Consider the following 22,708-nt stretch of genomic DNA (forward strand, 5'->3'; position numbering starts at 1 on the left):
AGCTGTGTTCAGAAAACTAAGCTCTCACCAGAGATGGGGAAACCACTCCACCTTTCTCTCAATTTGGTGGTAGAATATTAACGAGGGGAGTGTTAGTCTCTGGAGCTTCCTCCCACCCTTCAACACATCAGATTCATATTAGCAATATTTATTATCTAGAAGGGTGACTCAGTGTCAGCTGTTTTCATTTTTGCTTATAGCACCCTGGAGCAAAATGTATATATAAGTAACAATTTACATTTTCATTTCTGTATTTTATTGCAGTGGAGCTGGTCACAATACCATAGTAACAGTTGCTTTGCAGATTCACTTTTGACAGCATTTGATTCTTTGCCATAACGGATGTGGTTAAAAGGCTTGCTTGTGGTAAGAACTGGTAAACCTGCAATTCTGAATAATTAAGTGCTATTATTTTATTGAAAGAATCTAAGAAGGAAACATTTGTCTTTATTTAAATAAAGCCAAATATTTACAAAAATTAGTAAAAAGAAATATTCAGTACATTATTTTGCTGTAGGACTTGCTTCATACATAATGTGTATGCTTATTAAATTCAACAGCATGTGCAAAGACAATTTTACAACTTCTACAGCTGTTCACCACATGTGTGGCTGCATGGGGAAAAACAAGTATGAGCTAAGAGTGGTCCCCAGCTTATGCCCCTCTGAGAGATGTATATGGTTACAGTAAAAAATGTACATATAGGCGTTGTAATAAAATGTTAATGGTTACCAAGGTCTAAGTTTTGAGTAGTACAACAAGCCTGCATTTCAAAAATTACAAGCAGAACAAGAAAATTCAACTTATATTGCTTAATATGTTGGTTTGGCCTCTTTTTTACCTACAGAAATTCAACAAATACTGTTTAGGTTAGGAATTACTCTCAAACACTAACTGCATGTCTTCAAATTAGAAAAGACAGCAGCACAGTTATAGGCTTTATCTATCTTTTGCTAACTTTGCCTAACAGGTGTGCAAAGGCTAACTTTACCTTTCTGCTGGATGGATGGTTTAATTTGTTACCATCACACTTTTTAGATAAAAGGTAAAAGAAAGTACCTTGCATCTGAGAAATCACTCCAGATTTTGGTTTAAAAAAAAAGTGTTCTCAACCTGTGCTAAATATGTCTGTTTTATCAGGAATGTATGTGGGATATATTATGCAGCTATTAAGAAATTACATTCTTAATCCCTTCTGCTCTAAAGAGAATTTGTTACCTTTTATCTTTCTAACATTGCAACTTGGGACCCAAGGAATTCAGCTGTTTTCTCTTCAGGGATCTGAACTCCATCCCACACAATGAAATAGAACTGTGGTTGAATATTTTTACCTTGAAGAAGTAAAAATGTTTAAGAAATAAAGGACAACACAAGACAGTATCTCCTCTGGTATATCAGCCTCACACATACATGAATGGCTAGACAAGGTTCCAAGTGTAATGGACGAGGGATCTGTGTTCAGTTTGAGAGGAGAAAGAGGGCTGGGGAGAAGGATTCTACAGTCCCTTCATGGACAGTCAGTGAAGTTCTCCCTAGCAGAGGGCCAGTGCAAATCCTGGACACAACGTGGAGTCAAAATAGGAATGAAGAAGGGCACAGCAGTACATGAAAGTTGTTTCTCTGCATTGGCATGGATTTCAACACTTAGAAGCAGAGACCTAAAAATGTTTTGTGAACTTGCATTCCCTTTGAGTGTGAACATCCTTAGTATGGTATCAGATGCATCTATTGACGGGCAGCAAATGTCAGCGTTGCCAGTGCCCTGTAGTATCTGCTCTGTAAGTTTCTCTTGGCCACGTGTGTCCCTGAAGAGCAGTGAGAGCAAAATTGTATTGTGGGAGGTATTTGGGATATGCCTATGTCAGCTGGATCAGGAGCAGGCTTTGGAAATGAACCTCCTGGTCATTCCCACATTTTTTGGTTCTCAAGTTTGCAGTGTCAGAGTACACAAATGGGATTCCTCCTGAGTGAAGTTAAATTGTGATGCAGGACCTAACATGCTCCAAAAACTAATGGATGTGCAGTCCACACAGGAATTGGCTGGAAACAACTCCCCATAAAGTGTGTCTAGTGTAGACATCAGACCCTCAACAAATACAGTTTCGTTCTGTGTACCCCTTCCTATTGTACCTGGGTAGTTGTTAATAGAGATACTGATAATTAATATGTCTTGCTTTTTAAAAAGCATGATTATGGGAATCTGTTCTTGTATCCCCTATTCCTTCTGGAATTAATTACTGTTCATTAACAAAGTGGTTGGTCTGTTTCATGGGAGAAACAGGATGAGACAGATGGAGGCCAGCCAATGTTCTTTAGCACGAGGCCTTTCTCACCCTCATAGTGATAGTTTTGTGGCTCACACATTAGGAGCAGTTTTCAATGTAGTTAACTATTCTGCTTCCATTGCCTCTTGATATCAAAATATCTTGACATCTAAATATATAGATATCCAGGCAATATGTGTTTTCTTTATCTGGGAGGTAAGAAAGAGCTCTCTGGTTTATAGATTTTCCTATTTCTCTGGTGTACTGGTATGCATCAGTATATTTTCTAGGGCAGGCAAATATTTTCCTTCCATGTTTTAAAAAGAGCATGTCATGTAGAAATGATTTGTGGGTTTCTTTCTTTTCTTTTCTTTTTCCCCCCCAAGAGCAATTGAATTAAACAGATGAAGTATCAAAAAGATGATTTAAGTATATAATGTTACTTTCTTTGTACTTTTGGTCTCTTACAACCTATAGAAGTTGAAATTTTTAGGTACATTTTGACTGGTTCAGAAAAGTATGAATTCTTCAACTTTGAGACCTTCTGCAGATCTATATTGCTGGTGGTGGGCACGTACCATGCCAGCCTATAAAGACCTCCAAAAAAAAAAAAAGATTTTGGGGCAAATGAAACTTCCAGTCCTTGAGATAAAATTAAACCTTCAGGCAGCAGCAAAATTTGAAAGACCTGAATAGCAAATTTACTGGATATGTATATTTATGATATCTGCTAGCGGCATAACTTGCCTTTGATTGTTTCTTTTTGTCTGTGGTTTTCAACAGTGTGTAATTCTGTTGCCTGTCTGCTAAAATACAGATGGTTCAACAGATGCACAGGTCACATGTGGCAAATGTAAGCAACCTGTTTTGTACAGAAAGTTCTCAGCCCTGTGATATAGCGGGGCTTGGACTGGCCCTGCTTTAAAACAATTTCCACGTGATAACACTGGGGGCACTGGCTCTGACGTACTTAGTTTGCTGATGTCCTTCAGCTCATTATCGCCTTCATATTTGACATTGCCAGTTCTGTGGAACAAATAATTCAGAAATACATAAAATTCTTGTTAAATTGTGCAAGACAGGGAATGGTGGTGGGTTACAAGAAGCAGCTGTGTTTGGGCCAGTAGTGAGAAATATTAATGAAACTACAGCTAGCTGGATATTCTCTGGACTGCTTGGGAACTGGTATTTCACATTTTTTGTCTTCAGATATGTACTATGATTGGTGGTGTCGATCAGCTGCTTTCTACTTATCTGTGTGGATTTCTCTGTTGAAAGATTGCCTTTCTCCACAAGTCCTATGCTCAGTAGTTCAATCAAGAGACCCAAGAAGTGGAAAGACTTTTCTCCCAAGGTTTTGTTAAGGAGCAGATGGGAGGTTGGGTTGGTTTTCCTCCTCTCTTTCGTTACTTGAGACCTCTCTTATCTTTTGTGTATATTTGAAGGAAAAAGAAACTTGCATTTGGCTTTTTTAATGTGTAAATGGCAACAAAGACTGGATTTTGATAGCAATTCACACACATCTACACTAAATAATTGATACTTTATGAATCATGATATGATTTATGATTTATGATATGAAAGCCTTCCAGCAGCAAATTATGTGTCAAATTTGAGTGTAAACTCTTCATATATGTATGCACTTGCCTTACATCCCCACTCAGTCTCAATGAAGGACAGTTAAGACTCATGGGTCACATTCCCTGGCACGTGTTATTGTAATTTCAGGGACGATGAACTAACACGTGGGAAAAACAAACAAATATCCAACATAAAGCACTAATCAGTAGCAGTCTAAAGCAAAATAAGGAATGTAATGTATTAGAGATCACTTGGAGGGATGAAATTGAGATCTCTAGCACTTGCAAAAAGATTCTAATTCCTATATTCACAAAGACAAAATAATATATTCTCTGAAATAGTAAATGCTGCACTGTATACATGAAGGAAAAACTTTTACATTAATTCATAATTCCAGCTAGATCTAAACTTTAAATCACATAGAAAAGTATAAAATTAGGCACTTTTACACATTTGTTTTGCAGTAGTATTGGTAATTTCTCTTGCAAAAGAAAAATAATGGTGTGTTCTCCTGCTGTGTTCACCAGGATCAGTGCCAAACCTGAGCACAAAGCAGCAGTGCAGAATTCCTTCCTTGAACTTTTGGAGTTCAAACAAGAAATAAATTGGACCCTGGGCAATACATTACTTGGTAATTTCCAAATCCAAAAATTTTGCCACAGATTGGTATTTAAATTCATATAACTAGTAGGTTTAACTTGGTGATTTTTCTTGTGGGGAGGAAATTTGGAAACACTGTATACTGAAGAGAGACTCATTTTATGGCTCTGCTTTAAAATGTGATTACCTAAATTGGGCTATAAAAATATCATACTGTATCACCTTATAAACATCTCATAACCTCCTTATCCTCAAACCTCTTTGCAAACAGACTGATAACAAAACAGTAGCTCTATTTAATAAAATAAGGTCTTGCAACTTCTGGTTTTTTGGTTGGTTGGTTTTTCTGAGGTTTTTTAGGTTTGATTTTTTTTTGTTTACTTGACATGAAATTTTGCTGGGATGTATAGCTAGATTCTAAACATCTAGCTAACCTATTTATCTTGGGACAGAAATGTAGCTTAAGCAGTCATATTTCAGGCATTTTTACTGTGCTGGATGAAATTTACTTTATGAAAGGTAGTGACTATCTATCTAGCTGTTTGATTTTTGGCTCTGCCTAATCTGTGAGGCAGGCTGTACTTCAATCTCCTATTTCTTTATCATGACCCAGTGGATCATGTCCTTGCAATCAAATCAGATTGGGAAGGGAAGAAAAAGAGAAAAACAAATCCACTAAAGATTAAAAGGGCCGAAAGAAAATGTCCAAGACACATAATTTAAACAGTGTGTCAAGCTTCAATGCTCAATTATTTTGTCTTGCCTCCCTTTCTTTGTGTTGCATCCCTTTCTTTCACTTACCTTTGCTAATTGAAGTTGTTAGCTCTCTATGCAGCAGCTTTGTCTTGATGATTTTCAGTAAAACTTTTGGCACCCTATGGAAATTATAGAAATAAAAAATAATAAAGTAATTAGGACATTGTAGACATGAGAAGATTTCAGCCTGTGATATTTACATCGTGGCTAACAGTTCAGAACAGAATACAGCAGTTTGGGACTCAATCCTGCGAACAACATATGCAATTTTAGTCATATATATACATATATATAGTTCCATATTTTAAGTATTACAGGGGTGAATAGGAGTTATTTAATATGTGGGCTTGAATCTGAAAGTACATGTGTATGTTATTAAATAATTTTTATGTGACAAGGTTCTAGGTGTGTAATGATCAAACATAAAGAGAATTGTCTGGAACTGAAGAGTTTAAAGTAATCTATTGACTTCTGGCTATTTGATGAAACTTCAGATTGGGCTTTAAACAGACAACATGCAATATGAGGAATGGGATCCAGCCAGAAAGAAGTGATTGAGCAGTAAAGGTATGCTAGTTTCACATTTTTCTTGTTTGATCTTTTGTTGATTTTTCCCTTCTCTCATATAATCTCTCTTTCTTTCCTCCCTCTTCTAGTCTGTTGTGTTTGCATTTGGTAGGTTGAGGGCCTATAAACATCTTATCAGAAAAATGTTGGAAGGAGGGTAAGGGGCATATCAGAGTCAATAGGAGAGGAGTGCTGGGTATAGAAGAGCCTAAACAAGGCAAGCAGGGGTGAATGAGAGGCACAAATGATATGATTAGTCATGCTGGAGGATTTTGTCTTTTTTCTTCCTTTTTTAAATCTGAAAGTAAGAATGTGTTATGTGAATTGGATATGTAGCATCAGGTTTGAGTTTAAACCCCGTGGTATCTTCCACGATTGCACTATACATGACTTGTCTGTGTTTGGAATTACTCAGATTTGCTGGTGCACTTGAAATTCACTCCCTGCCTTAATCCAAGGTAACATTCAAGTGTAGACAAGCCTAACAGTTCAACACTAACATTTACTTACCTTTGGCAAAAGTTTTAGGTGTTCAAGGAATGCAGGATCATTCAGTAAGGAATGTAGAATTTTACCTCATTAGTTTGTATTAATGAGTTATTTCCTAAGAAGATTTTAATGGCTTAATTTTATTAAGTGAACCTTTATATTAAAGGTTGTGTGGGTAGAGTCATATGAGTATAACAATAGAGTTACTACATCATAACAACCTATATCTAGCAACCTATGGTGAAGCCTTTTAGACCTTTCTATTCCCTGCTTTCAGCTGCACAATAAATCACAAATAAATCAGCTTAAAACGGAAAGCTAATTTTAAATAATAGCATTTTACCTCAGAGAGGGACAAAGTGGATGTCCTGGGCAATGACTGCACTCATCTGAACATACTCCTTGTGCTTAATCTCAGTTCCAAACCAGTCTTATGTACAAAATATCCTTGCAGGATCCATTCCTTTTTGGAATTAGTGAATTAGGATATTTACTCTTTTCTAGACTTTCAAAACTATCAATGGTTCTTTAGCATTTCAAGAACACAGTTGCTGGCCTGTTGTCTGGATCCAGCATTACAGAACTTGTATTGCCTTAATGTAGAACATGATCTATAAATTTAAAAGCAAACAGGAACAGTTCTTAGGACAGTGTGGTCCTTCCTATCTTTGATTATTATTTTGGATTTTTAGTTCTTTATTGGTTGGGACTATCTTTTAGCCTTGACAAGAATCTAGACACTGAAGTCAGACAGAGTTTTGAGAGAATTAGTCCTTACTAATGTCTGAAAATCATTTCTGTGATCTTGAAGTACTTTGTGACAAGAAAACATTTTCATACAAAGTTGATCTTTTATAGAAGTCTGTGCTTTTGATTAGAATCTCCGAGTCAATTTGGGAATAAACTTTTTGTAGAGCTTTTGTACTCTTCCTTTCTTTTAGTGGGTAAAATACTTTTAAATAGTTCTATAAATAGGTAAGTGATCATCAGATGCCTACATCCTGCAGCAACTCTTTGGCAGTGGGTTCATCAGAAGAATATGTTAATTAGCAGGAAGTGTATTCAGTGCTGTCCCAAGGACAGCACACAGGCCCCAGCTCCATGGTTATCCCAAGGCCCTGGTCCTGCATCATTACAGAGGCAGAGATGGTTCTGTGTTCTTAAAACTGTGGAAATTACCCAGGCAATGATGGTTTTAGTATGCTAAGGTTTTGAGTACAAGTGATCTCTAATTCTCCTTTTCAACCCCAGATATTCTGTGATTCTGTGAATGTAGAATGGTATCCAAATCAATAACCTCTGTCCCTGGGAAGGATTAGTTAGTTCAGATTGGATGCCATTTTAAAGGATTGATACTGCTTTTGGCTTGGGTGACCTGAATTCAGCAGACCCTTCAATGCAGGTTAGAGCTCTATGACTATAATGTGAAGTTAGTAATTGAAGCTGGTCTATAATTTTGTGAGAATAGTAAACGGGTAGTTGTTATCCACAGAAGTATCTCTATTGAATTTTGTGGGAAAGAAAGGGAAAAAAAAAGAAATTAAAACTGCCAAGTGATGGTAATAGTTTTTACTTGGTGCCTATTTTTTGAGTTTTTACATTTGCTTAGGCTTAATTATGTAGCACCATGAAAACATTTAAACCTCCTGCAAAAGTGAATTGTCACAGCTTTCATACATCTTAGTGAGGATAATACATTACATTGCTGGATTGGGCCAATGCCTGCTAAGTAAAATAACCCTGCCCTGGATTGAAGTTAATCACTAGATCAGGAAATACTTAAAAAGTAAGTAAAAATACAAATTATATATATAACTGTGTTCCTCAGCTGCAAAGATGAACCCTATAGTTAAGACTACAAGAATTTTCCATGGTTTTAATAGAAATTAGGTGTTTTCTGTTTATTCTTCCATGAAATGTAAAAACAAAGAAAAATTGCCAAAGCCAACTGTCTATCATTATGTTCCTGGGGGAGCCAACCCATGTTCCTAATTGTACTTTAATGTGGCAATTTGTCATATACAAATATATATCTTTATATACATCAACTGAGTTACATATTAGTTTATAACTAAAAATCATTGTTGAGTGTGTCTTAGAAAGTCTTGAACTTTTTCAGACACCAGGAGAAGTGGTGTAAAGCTTGAACTATGGTCAATACCTAACAGAATTGGCTCTTGAACAAGAATCAGTTCTTATCAACATCAGTGAAAATGGTGAAAATAATTTGGAGTCAGACCTGTGTACAAAGAATTTGATTTTGCCAGGACTTGTGTGCACACATTTGACTTCACACACTTGAACAGCTCTCATGGCTGCTTATTTGAGTGAACCTAATCTGTTTGATTTAATCTTTGCAGGATTGGGACCCAAATGAGTAATTAAAATAAAAATAATTGGTTTGCTTAAATTTCAATCTCATTTTTAATCAGTGGTCGGAATTTCAGCTAGTGGAAATATAGTAGCCAGAACATATGCCTTGAAATGCATATGTTGCTAAAGAATATTAATTTTCTTCATTCTTGAAGGGACTTCCCCCACCTCCACGCCTCTCTTGCAAAGATTTTTCATCCTACATACGAGAGTGATAAGAGAGGAGATATGTCATGTTCCAACATGCACAACTTTTCAAACACTAAAAATAAATTTAAAATTCTGTAAGCTGGCTTACGCTGCCAACGAGCAGTCCAAACTTGTATTTTACATGTTTCTGCAGATTTTATAAGCCTGTTTGCTGAAATATTTAATGTAGACTAAATGCTTGTTATTTACTTGCTAGTGGTCTCATTTACAGATAACGTAGAAGTTTTGAGGCCTAGTCTCTGGGGGACCCAGCCATTGACTGATGTGTGGTATGTGCAGTGGAACTTTATGAGTAAGGTTCGTCCAAACAGTACAGATCAAAGTTAAGTGGCAGGGCATTAATCTAGGTTGCAAATTTGGCTAAATTGTGTCTGAACACTCATAACAAACCTCCTGGGTAGATGTAAGAATTCAGCATTCATGATCTGGGGACAAAGGGGCTGAAGTCAAACGGCACTATGAAAAAAATCAACTCCCCTCCTCGCAAGAAAGCCAATTAAACTAGTAAAATTTTGTTGAAACATTCTGAAACTCCTCTGTACCACTCTTTATCTCCACATGGTCTCCATACCTATACACGAATAATTGCTTATTTGGATAATAATAGGATTAGGGCTCAATTTTGTGGCAGGAGTTTTGCCATATTAATGTTTGCCAAGTGCTAGTATTGCTCTTGTTACCATGACCTTTAAAGAATATGTAGGTAGCAAGAGCACACCGGTCTTGCAGGACTGTGTCATAAAGTAACTCTCTGCCCATCCTTGCTGTAAGAGAAAATTAGAACGGGGCTACAGGTGGAAAGGCCTCACCCATGGTGTAGCTCCCTGAATGACATATGGCTCCCCAACTCAGTAGTCTTGACAGCTGGGTGTTTTGACCAACTTAAAAGTGCATTATGCACTGAACAGCACTTTGTTATTTTCTACCATAAAGTAATAACTCTCGAGTGATCTGGACTGATTTGCTTAGCTGTATACGATGTCGGCTGTGTGGTGTCAGCCAAGACCCCTTCTGATGCGTGTTTTTGGCTGCCCTTGGTCGGGGCGGCCGCGCTGATGGGACAGAGGGGCCCCGCTCAGTAACCTAGTTCCCTGCGCCCCCCGCCCGGTGGGAGCTGCGGCCCGCCGGGGGCTGCGGGGACGTACCTCGGAGCACAGGGAGGGCACCGCCACACGCGCGTCACGCCGGGGGCCGAGTGCAGCCCAGGCTCCGTTACGGACGCGGTGGCCCGCGTGCCTCACGCGCCTTCCAGGCCGGTAACTTAAGGCCGTTGCCGGCGGGGGCCGGGGGGGCGGTGCCGCCGCCCGGGGCGGCGTGAGCGAGGTCTATCGCCGCTGTGCTCCGGCTGCTCGGGGCGCCGGCTGTGCGGACGGCCGAGACCGAGACGGACGTGCACCGGGACCTTTCCTTCACGCCTCGGGGCGGACGGTGCGGGACGGGGCCCGCGGGGACCCGGGCCGCGCGCTCGCTGCCAAGGGCGGCGGAGGCGGGGCGCGGCCGTCACGGCCGCCGGCCCCGCCCGCGCCCAATGGCGGCCCGCCCGCCCCGCCGGGCGTACTGCCGGGCTGGGCCGGGCCGGGGCCGGCTGGGACGGCACGCGCCTTCCCCGCCACCCGCCTCCTCGCGCCCCTTCCGCGCACCGCAGGGCCGGGCGGCAGTGGGCCGGGCTGGGCAGCCTCGAGGGGGGCTGCGTTCCCGTCCGCTCCCTTCCCGGCCGGCGCTGCCCATGGCGTAGCCGCGCTGCTGCAGCGCCTGCCCGCGGGACCGGGCGTGGACGGACCTCCCGCCAGGTGGGTAGCGGCGGCTCGCCGGTGCGCCCCGCGGAGTACGCCTGTTCCGCTTGGGTGCGGGCGCCTCCCGGGTGGTGTGTCAGCTGGAGGGTCCTGAGCGGGACGGTCCGGGGGCCCCGCGGAGCTGCCCGGGCGCGGAGCTTGCGGGAGCTGCCCGGGCCGGTCGGAGCCCGCCGCGGGTGCGGGGAGCGGCGCTGGGAGCGGCGTCCCGGCCGGACCCGTGCGAACGCGGGCTCCGGTGTGGGAACTGAGATGCGGAGCCGGGAGGTGAGCGGCTGGTGGGGGAAAGCTACAGGTGTCCCGGCGACAGCCACCGTGCCTGGCTGGCTGGAACGTGCTGGGCGAGTTGCGGGCGCCGAGCGAAGCCCTGTGCGGATGCTCACGCCGGTGTGTGTGCGGGGTCCTCGTGTCATTCAGGAGGCCAGGTGGGAACTCCGCAGTGTACGAGCAGAGTGAGAGTTTTGTGTGAGGATAATGCATGTCCCGTCATTGCCATTTCACTGAGGAGCTGTTGACCTGTGGGATTTTCTGTTGCATGTTTTGCAGGGAATGTACTGGAGTCAATTCACTGCAGCTTTCTCAGTCCATCTCTCCTAGTAATAATAAGAATGTGCCAATAAAGTTATATGTAAATTAAGAGAGTTTTAAAATATGAACTTTACTCAGATTCAGGTGCACTTATAATTCTGAAATCACTGTTATTGGCATCAAACAGCACAGGAGGCGATACTTCTTTTCAAAAGAAAGGAGTTTAGGTGTAGCTGCATGTGTAGTTACACCTTTTCCACTTGCTGTGGATGTAACGAGGTATAAATCTACTCATCTCAGTTTTGTTAAGCTGTAGCTGTTAAAATTTACTTGCTATCGTTTATTATTTTCTTCTCAAATGTAGTATCATCAGGACAGTTCAGTTTTTACAGAGACCTCCTGATAGGGTTTGTAACCTGTTAGACACTTGGATGAACAAGTGCCATGATTTTGTTCTAAGAAAAAGTTTTTCTGGTTGGATCTGTATTTATACCAAACTAAGTTTTTATTTACTTTTTTTTTTTTCTTTTTGATGAGATTGAACAGGCTGGTATTAGACCCCCACTGGGGAGAAAACCCAGAGTGACAGAGCTGCCTGCTCATTAACTGTAGGACCAATTAGGTTTGTCTTACAGTGACCTGGAGGACTCATACTATTGTAGTCTCGTATGTGGAAGACTTTAAACCTATACATGTAAATGAAATATCTTCCTAAGACAAAATCTATTTATTTATCACTTCTTTCTAAGATTACTTTATTTCTCTTACAGTCCATGTTTTTCTCCATGAATGCCAGGCACAACATGAGTTGGTAGCTGGGTTTTAATTAGCACTGTACTGGTGTCCTGTTAAAGTGTTCCCAGCAAGAGTGTTAGTAAAATGTTAATTGGAAGATGCTTATTTGTTTGAAGAGCTCCAGTTTAACCCATGAAAGCTTACAGGGCTTGAGTTCCAGCTGAGGAGGAGCTGCTCCTCGACTCAGACCTGGGCCGACACCAACTGCTGCAGCTGGTGCTCAGCTGGGGGAGGAAGGGAGGGACGAGTGTTGAACGGGGGGCAGGTTGTTGGCTTCCTTCAGTGAAGAGTCCTTTACTCTGAAACTTGCTTCCCCCAATTGTTTGCTGCAGTCCAGCCTTGTTAACTTTAAAGTGACACTTCAAATTTTTCTCTCCTGCCATGCTTTCTGTCTCTGGGGAGGTCTCGTTTGGTTGTTGATACTGATGCACATTTTGTGTGTCCAGAGCCTCACCTGGTCAGTGTGTAAATGATATCCACCATGGATCTGAATTCTTTTAAGAAGTAAGCTTCAGGGTTTTTTTTCCTGGCCTGCAGAACATCTTTTCATACCCCAGCATCTTGATGCCTACCTCAGGAACCATGTTTGGAGTCAATTGCTAAACCAGCAGGGGGAACACAAAACTTTCTGTCTATAAAGTCTCTCTTCCTACCACAGTTGCAATTTGTTAAAACTTTGGGCCTCTACTTGTGATAGTATTTCTTTAGAAAATGAATGTCAATTTACTTAGACTCCCCTCATGCATTGGAATAAACACATAATTTTTGAAGTCTTGTTTATTAATTTTCTCTAGCAGGCCTGTCTCCCACTCTTCTGAATGGATTTTTTTTTGTCATATTAGCCATAACTGGACTTGCAAAAACATTAGAGGTTTGTTTGAGAGAAATTTCTCTTTGGAGATGTTTGAAGTGAAGTAATTAAACCTAAGGAATGATATTTTGAGTAATCCCGTAAGTTTTAGATAACGAACTAGACAAAATATTTTCACAGTGAAACTATTACAATGTCACATTTATGATTGTATATAGACATCCTGAGAGTTAAAGTTGAGTTGCAAAGAAGTTGTATTCTCACAAGAAACTATTTCTAGTATTTAGGGTTTCCATAAGAGAAAATATTTTTAGATACTCTCTTACGTTTTAAGAAGTCATTAATAGCTTATTTTTGTAAAGGTCAACTGACGCTCTCAGCACAGATCAATAATGATTTTCCTTTTGGATTTGTGTTGGTGTAATGATTGGTTAAGTATTTTGTACCAGGAATACTGATGTAAAGGCTGTTGCCAGAGAAGGTTTTGTGGATGACTTGCATCAAGCCATGTTGCTTTCTGGTCTGTGAAGTCGGATGCAGCCCAATGGCAAACGTAAGGTATGGATATGCATACAGATGGCTGAATGCTAAGTGAAGTATGGGAATTTGCATCATGTCAGCTATTCCCCAGTAAAAGCTGGGGAATGGACTCTTACTCTTCTGTAAATGTGAGATATCTTGCTGGTAATACTTGGTGTTAAGCCATCTTTTATTGATGGTGGGATAAAAACATGCCAGGGAGCATTTGCCACGGAGTAGCCAATTTGCTGCTTGTGAGTGATAGCAGCTTTATATTCTCCCAGCATTAGGTGTTAGAGCAAGTGGAGACAAAATGTAGTTCAGCTGAACTGACAGTCCCAGGTCAGGTTTAAAAGAAGAGATGTAAGCTCCTCTGGTTCTGGAATTGCACTGACTGCATACTGAAGTATGAAATGAATATGAGTTTTCTTCCCACTGTTTCAGTGACCAGGTATATGTGTATTCCAGTGGCCATGCATTCTTCTCTAAGAGCATTATGGGTTGTTGCCAGCTGCTGAAGGTACAAAACAGTGTATGTTAAATTCTATTGATAATCTCCCTCTTCTGTTGCTTTCATGGAGTAAAAAAACTTTCTCCCGAGGTGGTTCTCTGACTTTACAAATTACACACTTCAGCATCTCAAAGTGAGATTTCTGTTTTCATGTTATTTGAAAATAGCAGTAAAGCTTTGCCTGATATATCTTACAGTTCTTTTATTTGATACCTCCAATAATATTCTGTTAACATTTAAGACATGAGTTACCAAGTCTTGGGCAATTTATGTGAATCTCAGAAAATACTCTGTGGGATACAGATTGCAAATATCTTTGCAGTCGCATTACTTTTGATCTAGATCCACAAAATATTTGTGCATTATAAATAGGCATTACTTCTATAGCAGTAATATTTGTGGTGATTAACAGCGGTATGCTAGTTTCTAGCCACTTCATGAATAGAAGCATGTTTTGCCATAAAAATGTACTAGCAAAGAAGTAGTGCAATTGGAATTGCTTTATCCATAACTGTGGATTCACATTTTTATGTGCTGGCAGTCATCCAACAGAGCAGCATTTCTTGTGCTATTACAGCAACAATTAACCCTGTGGTAGCCAAAATGAAACAGATTTACATATCTCTGAAAATCAATGAAGGAGGGACTTTAAAGCTGCCACTTCAGTTTATAGTCCATATTTTTTAATTTCCAGTATCACAAAATAATTTTTTTTCGAAAGAACTTACTTTGAGACCTTGATTAGTCAGATTTGTCCAGTTCAGCAGAGAAAATTTTATATATTGCGTTGTAATTGTAGTATTGTTGACTTGTACTGCTTAAAAATGCTTATGTCTGGGAAGATAGATAAGTTTCTGATGTATCTATAATGAAGTAAATGGGTTTTTTTGAGGAAAATATGAAAATAATTATTCCGTCTTCATTCTGTGAGTAGTACTTTAAAATGGGCTATACCTCTTTATAATTAACAAATTTAATTCCATTATGTTTATCACTTCTCTTTAATAGTCTGTCTAATTTCAGTACACTAGTTGGCCAAGTTCAGATTTTTTTTCTTTTTCCTTTCCTGTTGCAACACATTGTAATATTTTGGGAGTCAGCTGGAAAGGATCCCTCTTTTCAATAATTTCAGTTGTGACCTTGCAAGAGACCTGTTTAGGTTGCAGGAGAATAGCTTATCTAGAGGTCACGGGTCTGAAACAGGTTAATTATAGAGCTACTGTGTGTAGGTTGTTTTTCTGCACAGAAGGCAGTAGGGTCTGTGATACATAAGGTGTTGTTAATGATTCTGAAGAATAATGGCAATTCACTTATTTTCTGATTTCCTTTGTAAGCACAGTAATTTTCTGTTGGAAATCAGTGAGGTTTATTGTGTGTGTGAGGAACAATAAAAAAAATCCCAAAGTATCCCGTGAGTTTATTGTATAGTATAAATCTGCTGAATTCATGTATATTTCTTTACCAGGAAGCTGGAGGTGAATTGAAGACCAATATGTCCTCTTTTGTCTTAGATTTATACAAGTAATTTGTTAGACTGTAGCTGCATTTGACCAGAGCATGACTAAGAACTATAGTAGTGTGTTATCACCAATGCAATACATTGTTTTGACAATGATTTGAATTACAAAACAGCTGTTGCAGAATTTGAAAAGATGCACCTTTTCTTGTTTTGAGGCTCTTGCATTTAATGGACCAAGTCACTCCCCCAGTATGTACAGCTCCTGTTCTGTGATGGATTAGTTCCTCCCTCCAGCAAGGGATTCCTCCTTTCAAGTGATCAGTGTTTCTGAATACCTGGGGATCTGGTGGTTTGGTTCACTCCAGTGACGAGATGTAGTGGCATACAAGATGCACAGATTATTTTTCTGAATATAGGAATTTATTCCGGCTTTCCCTCTCCCTATACTTGTGCTCAAAGATTTTTGCAGTCTTTGATTGTACATTTAATGTAAAATGATTAAAGGAAATTCTGAATGGTAAAAATTTTATGGGAGTGTATCTTCATTCTGAGTGGAATGCGATAGTGATGCATATCTTGGGTGAAACAAATACTCATTGAAGTGCTTGTAAATAATAATTTTTATGAAAAAAGGTTTTGTCCCAACCTGAACATGTTTTTCTGCCCAACGAATTGAATTATACCAGTTATATAACAGACAGTTAGGGAGAGGGTAGATTACCCCTACACAGAGGGAAACTCCTTTTGACTCATTCTTTTAACTGTGTGGCATTTTAAGGTCTTCCCTATTTGTGTGGGAGAAGTTTCCTATCTGTAAGATGAGCATCTGAAAGTTTAGTGAGTAACAGTGAACTTTTGACAAATGTGTTTATCTTGCATTCTTGTTTAACAACCTTAAGAAATAATCTATTGATCTAACTGCCTACTAGAGTATACCTTAGAGACCAAAATTCTTCTTTTGTTGTTCTGTTTTGTTCATTTGGCTTTTTTTCCAAAATGTGGTTTTGATAATGTATGCAATTAACTTTAAAATACCTAGCAGTTAATATTCTAACTTGTTAATTTACATCCTGTAGTATCTTTTGGCCCATGGCAGTGGGGAGGGCTGGTTTGTATCACCTCATCCAATTCCTGTATAGTGGGAAGCACTGATTTTCAATCCTGTTCACTTATTTGCTAACCACTTATTTTTTGTTTGTTTTTCCCTTCCCAAAGAGGGTTGCATCCTTATATAGCAAATTTATGGTTAGTGCTGTAGTCTTGCTTTTCATTATTACTCTCTGTGGGTTTCTCACAATTAACCTAGACAATTTTTGGTATTTATTAGGTCATGGTTTCAAAACTACTCTTCTAAATGTGTAGATATAATTTCAAGATTTTAAAACCACCAGTGATTGATTTAGGGTTTTTTTCCTGGTAGGAAGGTCCCAAGTAGAATATTTCTAGATGCAGTTCTAAGGTTTTGGAGTTCAGTCTTGAAAAAAATAACAGTGTGAAGCATTCATTGACAGAGTAATATGCTGAAACCTTTTACTTGGAGTGGAAGAAGCCTTGCTGAGTTGTTGGTAACTTTACATACTGCTGTGGCTTCAGTTCTACAGAGGTACCTTCCCTAGGGTTATATCTGTCTTGATAGGTGCATTAGAGCTGTTATCTGTTTAGTTTAGGTGTGCAATTAGAAACTGAGCCAAGTAAAACTTAAGATAAATGAAATTTCTGTGAGGTTGTTGGCTGCTGCTGTGTTCGTAAAGAGTAAGATAGCCCAGTGCCAGGAAACCTATTCTGTTTTCAATTAGAAACCATAGAAAAGTAAGTAATTAGTCCAGAGAAATTTAACTGTGAGAAGGAAAGGTTGTAGAGATTTTTTGGTCATGCAATTTATGATGATCTTGCTAAGCCTGAAGATTCCTGTTTCTAGTGCACCCTTTTGTTTTGGGGTAAACTTTTCAGAATCAGCAAGTCCCATTTAAAAAATGTGAGCCTGGTTTCTCTGTTAATTGTGATGAGATAGTACTGGTTAATTGGGTTTGGTGGGAACTTGAGTTTTATTTAAATGTACATCTGACATTTCTTGGGTTACCATGTGTTTATGTATGTATGTTTCTAGGCATCTCTGCTTTTTTCTTCTTCTGCTATCTGAATGTATATCAGGAGGATGGCATATAATTGTGCTGCTGGTATTCCCTGTAGGAGCAGTGAGATTTTTCATCCATCTTTTAACTAGAAGATGGAAGCAGAATGCTTAAAGTAGTTGTCTTTCTAGGTGGGTGTTACAGGGTCACTGGTGTGGCCATATTGGGGTACTGTCATGACTTTTTTGCTTGTGAAAGAATAGACTACTTGTGAGTTGCACAGAAAATAACATGGCAGAAGCTGGCAGTAGATGGCAGATTGCTTGAGCCATTACAGTATAATGGCTTGAGCCATTATAGTACAAGAATTGTACAGCATCCAGCATCTTGTTTTCTCCACTCCTGTTAGTGATGTTCTATGTAGGATGTGCCTGAGGGCTCTACGTTAAGGTAGAAAAGTTCTGATTTGGTACTGAATTTGTATGTAGGGTGTTGGTCTTGTTAAACTCTGTCTGAAGTGCTGTCTGTGCTCCCTTCTGTAGAGGTTCAGTAACCTCTAGGAATTTCTGCTGCTGTCAAAAAGCAATCTGTTCCAGTCTACTCCTTGTGGAAGAGTCTTGGATACTCCTTCCACTAAAAGACTCCTGAAGACACTTCCTTCCCTTCCACCTATTGAACCCTCCTGCATCCTGATCCTGTAAGAGACTATTCTCTTGTTTACACTTGGTAAGCAGAACCTTGCCCCTCAGCCTAGGAAGACTCAGCTGCATACCTCCCTGTGTTGGGGGGAAGGGGAGTCCTGAGAACATATAACAGACTAATTTTTGTCCTGTTTCTGCAAACTGTCTCTTACTTTTGTGCTGTGTTGTGCAATTGTTATTCAGCTGAAACTTCCAGTGTCTGGTGTCATCTAAACTCACAGTAATAAAGTCAGGTGATAAAAAAAAATAATATTGTGAAGCTGAAGGGAAAGTTGGTTGTGAAATGATACTGAGAATAGACACCCTCTTCCAAACTGGATCTTCTTGCCAGCTGTGGGCAAAATATGTACCAGGTAGCAAAACCAACCTCAGCAAACCATTACTAAAAAGGTAGAATGGTTTTACATCTTTTATGGACTCATTTGTGCATATTTTGGGGCTTCCTGTAATTTGACAGGCTACTTTGTAATACATTAATAAGAAAATAAATAAACAAAATGTTAAAACAAAAGTCACATGGAGTAGAGGGGCACAATTGCTAAATGGCATAAAGCATCTTCCCTTGGCACTTTTCCAGTTCCCATAGCCTTTAACTGTGACTTGTTGAAATGTCCCATTACAAGCACAGCAGCATGTGAACTGCAGGACATCAGTTACTTTTTCCCTGGGCTTTTGATATGTCAGGATTTTTAGTTTTATTACTATTCATATATTCCCTGAAAACGAAACCACTTTGTTGTTTCTAAACCAGAATCTGTCCCCTTAATAGTTTATGAATAAGTTACTGTTTTGAGTTCTGAATGTGGAACTTCATGTATACGCCTTGAACATAGGCATTAAAAAAGTACATATTTTTAATTCCACATGAATATTTGCTAATTCTGTTAGTCATCTTTCTGACCTGTATGCGTGCAAATCACAGAGAATTGACAGAGGATAAATGTCATCTAATAAAAAAGAAATCTGCAAAAATGCATATTTAATAGGAGTAGGGTTATTAAATAAACTCTTTCAAGAACTGTTCTGTTCGTAAGTTTATAGAACTGCTTGTATAGCTAACCATTTGTGTTGGTTTTTTTCTTGAGTTTGACTGTACTTGATTACAAATGATTGGCTTTTTTACTTACACATGGAGTGCATGTATTCATTGCATTCACATAGGGAACCAACTTGGACAAATGGGAAAAAAACCTGGTTAAATAAGTTAAATGGTTGCCATGCATAAAACAAGCAAACAGAAAGTGAAAAAGCTTTGGCTGTGAAGGCGGCCTTGGATGGCCTAGAATCTTGGGTTCATGTTGCTATGGCAAAACAACACAAAGGGACAGATCCTACTGGCTTCACTCAAGTATCCCCATTCACTTTGTTAGGACTTGTGATGTGACTTAGAGGAGGATTTTTGGCTGGCTTTGGCAGAGAAGTGTTTGTTAGCAGTGTTGTAGAGAGCTGTGCTGCTTCTGGCACCATACATGGGAGGAGGGAACTACCAGAGTCCAGGTAGATAAGGAGGAGAGGAAGTGGAAGTTGTTCTTCAGGCAGTAAAGGAAAAGGTTGGACAACGAGGAGGATAGAGTTAAGGCAAGGGAAGAATTTGTATGGGAAAGGTAGGTGCTGATTAATGAAACAGATGGTGACTATTGGGGAAGAGGGTTAGAGGAACAGAAATAAAAGGGGAAAATAAAACAAAAAGATTCTAATTCAGCAATAAATGTGGCACTGATTTCAAGAAGAATAATGTGTAATAGGTACTTGGCCAGAAATACAGAAATAGGCTGAGTAGGAAAGTGCTTAAATGTCCTGAAGACAGAGCTTAATCCTAAGGTGTACAGTGGGTCATTTTCATTTGTAGTTCTTCAAGCACTTTAGAGCAGAGTCCAATCCCCTTTTTGGAGAGCAGTAGGCAGGTGTGGGGGTGGATACATTTCTACTGGTGTCAGAGCAGTGCAGAATGTGATTTCTTAGTAACAAGCCATCCGTAGACCTCAGAGCCTTATGGCCTGAGAGTGTGTGTCAGTGAGGGCTGGGATGTGCCTAGGGAAAGCTGCTTTTTTAAGAGTAAGCAGCATGCTACTCACCTGTGAATTCTTTGGTCGTCTTGTAGTACTGAAGGTGACGTTTTAGTTCAAAGAATAGCTTTAAAAAATCCACAGAAGGCTGGGATTCTGAGGATGATGAGTAGCAGATTTTTATGAAAAAAATTATTTTGATTAGTGAAAGGCAGAGAGATACAGTAGTGTACTCAAGTGATCTGTGTTTTGTGCTTACTGCTGCTGACTCTAGCAAATGCAGATTCCTATAAATACCACTGAGTTAAGGAGCATCTTTTGTCCTCTAGCTTAGCATAACAATGTTATCTGTTCTTCTGTTCAGCCGCATTTTGGTCCTCCCAAAGCATCATGCTTTTCACTGTTTTCTAGCTAAGCTTTATGCATCAAAATTCTCATGGACATCAGAGGCTCCTCATTTAAACCAAATTAAAACCTCATGCTGTCTTCTCTACTTGTCCTCATGTACTTCATAATGTGTTTTCCCCATTTCCATTCCCCCAGTCTTCCTTTTAACCTAATAAAATCTAGTGGTAGTAAGATTCTTCCTATGTCCCCAGCAGTGCTCCTTCCCCATTGCATCTGCAAACTGATATTTCTCAACGAAACAGGCTCTTTGTGCTTTTTGGACCATTGCTTTTACCAGTGGCCTTTACAACAGCAAACTTCAGTGAAAATGGCCCCAGCAAACAGCACCTCTTAGTCTTCTATGGCTCTGGCTGCAGATGTCTTCTTTTACCAGCCTTCCTTGTAGCTGGTAGTATAAAGCATGAAACCACTGTTTAGTAAACCCAAAGCTCTGATGTTGTCTTCTCTTCCTCTTCCTCATTGGGATTTTTTGGTTATACTATTAATATGCCCTTTTGTGATCTCCGTTACAAAAATAGCCATGCAGATATACCCCAAAGGAAAAGATGATTCTCTCGGAAATTTCTTTTTAATCTCAAGTTGACTAGCAGTTGTGTTTACTTCTTGGATAAATAGTTTAGGTTCCTTATCCCTTTGCACAGCTTTCTTCTCTTATTTCAAAGGAAATGTTTCCCTATTTTGTGGACTGCCTCAGCTTTTCCTATTTCACAGGTTTCACGTATTCTTTTAGTGACAGCAGGTTTCATATTGAAGCAAAATCCAGGAGATTTTGCACCACAACTGAATTTTTCACACCTTTTTTTTTTTTTTTTTAATTTGTTTCTCTTTGGTATAGTCAGATGGTCAGTTAGTAGTAGCTTTGTAGCTGACTCCTGTCACAGGTGAGGATGATCAGATTTTGCAAAATACTGACAAATTGCCTCCTTAATAGGTTTATTCTTAAGTGAGTTATTGGTATCAATTTTGTCTATCTTTTGACTTGGGTTGCAGCTGTGTAGCTGACTGCTTGGATATCAGTCATCCTAAAGTCATGAGACTCACTGTCAGTTTGTCACCTTTTCACATGGCTTGATATCTGCCCTCCTTTTGAAGTTTGTGAGTGCACATCTTCAAGCAAGTGAGCTCAGTCTTCAGAAAGTTCTTCTGAATTTTCATATACTGCCTGCTCTGAGTTATACCTTGTAAATGTTACTGGTCAGTGGATTCAGTAGGAATCAAATCACTCATACTGATGGAAATGTGTATGTATTCTCTTTCCCTTTTAAATTACTGTTCCCAAATCAAAGTTGAATTGAAACTTGACATTTTAACACATTTAGGTGGTCAGGCCAGAATGGGATTCTGAGCGGCATTGCTTTCTCTCCCGTTCTTTCCCTGTGTTCACTATTTCTGCACAACTCTGTGCCTTAAAGAAGACATGAGAGGTTTCTGCTGATGGGAGCATGATCTAAGCAATGTCCCTGCTGAATAACCCATGGAGAAATGCTGCAGAGGAGTTCCTGGTGTTTTCCTCGTAGCCCTGGGAGTGCAGGTCTAGGTGCAGGTTTTTGTTGTGCAGACTTTCGATGGTGCGCAACGTGGCACACGCTGTATAATGGAGCCCAGCCTTTTGTCTTTGTACTTCATTCCATTTTAATGTCAGCTAGAATTGTTTATATGCTATTCATGTTGCCACAGTTTAGATGCTTTTAGTCCTGACTCAGCATTTTTCTATCACCTAGAGCTGTGATGGTGGTTTGTAGTTGCTTGTGTTGCTTTATGATGAGTGTTAGTGGTTGCCAAGGCACCATCTGTCATCTTCTGCTCCAGAAGGCTGGTAGTGAAATAAAGTAGATAAGATTTTTTTATTTGACTGAACACAATACCAACATTCTGGTGCCTTACCTTCTTGATATGTAGTCTTATTCTAGATATTTAGATGACTGAGAATACATTAAAAAAAAAAAAGTGGAAGAAGATACTGTGGATCTGGTGTTTTCTCTCAAAAATCTACAGTGTAAAATTCTAGGTCCAGAATTTCCAGTGTTTTTAAGCCTTGCAGGCGTCAGCTGTACTGTCATTTTTTTGTATAGCACAATAAAGTTGTTTAACTGACCTGGTATATCATGTCCTGAAATCTCTTAAAATAAAGATTCTGAACAGCTTTGTATTTATATTTAGTGTCAAGTGGCATTGAAGAGTTTTCAGAATTTGTCGTACTGAGAAATGATGAGTTAAATTTATTGAGTTACCCATAAATCAGCTAGAGCATATGTGAAACATTTCTCC

At 39.6% G+C, this 22,708-nt stretch overlaps 2 protein-coding genes across 5 annotated transcripts in view; one reads left to right on the forward strand and one right to left on the reverse strand.

Moving 5' to 3' along the window:
• BRDT (bromodomain testis associated) overlaps positions 1-10,066 on the reverse strand; it is a 50,585-nt gene extending 40,519 nt beyond the window's left edge. Inside the window, exons 1-2 of the mRNA XM_029959796.1 lie at positions 9,986-10,066; positions 5,247-5,320 (exon numbers count right to left, since the gene is read on the reverse strand). The gene's annotated coding sequence lies outside the window, so the exon portion shown is untranslated. The remainder of the gene's footprint in view (positions 1-5,246; positions 5,321-9,985) is intronic.
• The window catches only part of TGFBR3 (transforming growth factor beta receptor 3), a 112,907-nt gene continuing 95,810 nt past the window's right edge, over positions 5,612-22,708 (forward strand). Inside the window, exon 1 of one of the 4 annotated variants that reach the window (XM_018072193.2) lies at positions 5,612-5,768. The gene's annotated coding sequence lies outside the window, so the exon portion shown is untranslated. Of the gene's footprint in view, positions 5,769-16,051; positions 16,067-22,708 lie in introns of those variants that run through there. The other 3 variants (XM_018072189.2, XM_008921899.3, XM_018072190.2) reach the window with 3 other exon arrangements.

Source organism: Manacus vitellinus, unplaced genomic scaffold (genome assembly GCF_001715985.3).
Source record: "Manacus vitellinus isolate BGI_N305 unplaced genomic scaffold, ASM171598v3 scaffold_21_pilon, whole genome shotgun sequence".
NCBI lineage: Eukaryota > Metazoa > Chordata > Aves > Passeriformes > Pipridae > Manacus > Manacus vitellinus.